This window comes from Solanum pennellii, chromosome 1 (assembly GCF_001406875.1).
Source record: "Solanum pennellii chromosome 1, SPENNV200".
Lineage (NCBI taxonomy): Eukaryota > Viridiplantae > Streptophyta > Magnoliopsida > Solanales > Solanaceae > Solanum > Solanum pennellii.
The window spans coordinates 21,163,152-21,165,407 of record NC_028637.1 but is presented as its reverse complement, the minus strand read 5'-3'; positions in this window follow the sequence as shown (position 1 = coordinate 21,165,407).

Here is a 2,256-nt window from a genome sequence, read left to right as displayed (position 1 = left end):
ATGGGGGGGGGGGGACAATATTATCATTTGTAGAAAAGTGGTCCACATTCTCTTTCATCGTTAACTAAAGGGTATATATATAATTCTTACCTTAACTACACGTTCATCTTCAATATTGATGTATCTTACTTTCTATAGGTAACATTATTTAAGTAAGAAAATATATTGCAATGAAAGAGGAGTGAGTATTCAATGGAGATGGAATAAATTCAAACAATTTACTATTTTTTATGACCAGTGTGATTTCACAATAACTTTTTAACAATAGTATATTGAGAAGTTCAAAGAAATAAGGTGACATGATACCTCACAAATATGCGGACAACATATAGGATAGCTCGAGAAACAAAAACTTACAATTAATTGAGGAAAAAGAATGGTAGAAAAAAAAGGAAGAATTTCTACATTAGCACAATGGAATATAAGGATAATAATTAAAAAGTTATTTAAGTTACAATCTTGCTAAAAAGATCAAGAAAAATTTTTTTAAACCAACCTTAACAATAAATTTACTAAAATATTAATGGATAAAGTAGCAGTCCAAACTGCTAAAATAGAGTTCTTCACGACTGTTATTTCCATCAATACCAATTTTACTTGTTTATTACTCGTTTTCCCATAATTCATTGATTCAATACAAAGTTACGTAACTGAAATGCCAAATTTCACCATTTTAACCCTTTCAAAAAGAGAGATTTCAACCCCTCGAACCAAGCTATTGACAATTAGTAAAGGAAAAAAATTTCATTGAATGGATTGGGGAAATTCTACACACTCACTAATCATTGAGTTGTGCAGAGCATGATTTCAATTTAATAGCAAGAACTGATATGATTTTCCTAAAACTACAAAGCATAAATGAACATATACAATACTAGAAGGGAGTGTATCAATTCTACTTCCTTCAGAAGTATCCAAAACTATCAAGATATAAATTAATCAATAGGATTGAGTTAATAATTGGTTGAATCATTTACTCACCCAAAGCTTACTTGTTTTGAGATGGATTGGGTCGACATGGGCTAATCAATGATCAACTAGGCTGAATCAATAAATGAATCTCTGAATTACATGTTTAGTTCAATATGCTCGTCAACATCTAATTCTCACTCTAAACCTGACCTTAAAATATGTATCATCCAACGCACATTAGCGTGGAGGACTCCTCGCGCGTATATCGAGGTGTTAAACTAACATCCTTCTTAGAAGAATAGATGGAGTAATTTGGGTGGTCATTATCCCATCCAAAGGTCAATTTTGTTGAGATGAATTGGGTCAAGTATCATGATCTAACCTACCAGACCGTGCGGGCACCCATATCTAAGTAGGAGAACCATCATACCGCAAAAGTAAAACATGCGGAAATATTTGACAAACAAGAACAATTATAACTCTATGATTTTTATAAATAGACCGTGAACACAATATTAATTTAAAATTTGTAAAATATTTTAAACGACTCCCATGTATCTAGTCTAAAAGGTATAAGAGCTACTAAGAATAGAATAACTGGATAATTTAAATAAAACACACAACTCCCATAATGCGAAAAAAAGAATAGAAGCTGCTGGAAGAATTTCTTCGTCTACGCCTAATGGAACATCACCAATCCTGCATCCAGACTATGTCAACAGACATAACAAGAGTAGTATCAGTAGAAACAGACATTGATAGGCATCATCGGTCAATCCGACGCCCACCACCTAAGATAAGAAACCCACTACTGAGATAATCAAATAAACCTCTCGCTTCTCCATATTCCTTTCTCTTGGAATCACCTCCAATATACATTAGCACCCTATCACTAAACCTCTTCCAACATACTTAATCATTGTTAACCATTCTATAACACGTAGAAAATACCAAGTACAACCAATGCCAATTCAACTGTCCGCTTAGTGCAACTTATACCACTAATAAAACAATATATTTTACACATGTATATCAAGCATATTCCATATTGTCAACAAGTATACAACAATGATTAACTAACATTTATCATCACATTGGTCCTCTCACAGAATTCAAACACAAACTATTAGTATGCCGGAACATGACAATCCGATCAAATATTATGTTGGAACGTGACAATCTGATCCAAGTTAGTTATGTTAGAACGTGGCAATCCGCTTCAAGTTACTTATGCCGAAACATGGCAATCCGATCCCATTCACATACCACAATCACAAACACGAGAACATCATAAAGATCATACATTTAAGTCATGATTTCATGGAAATGATATTTCATCTATCT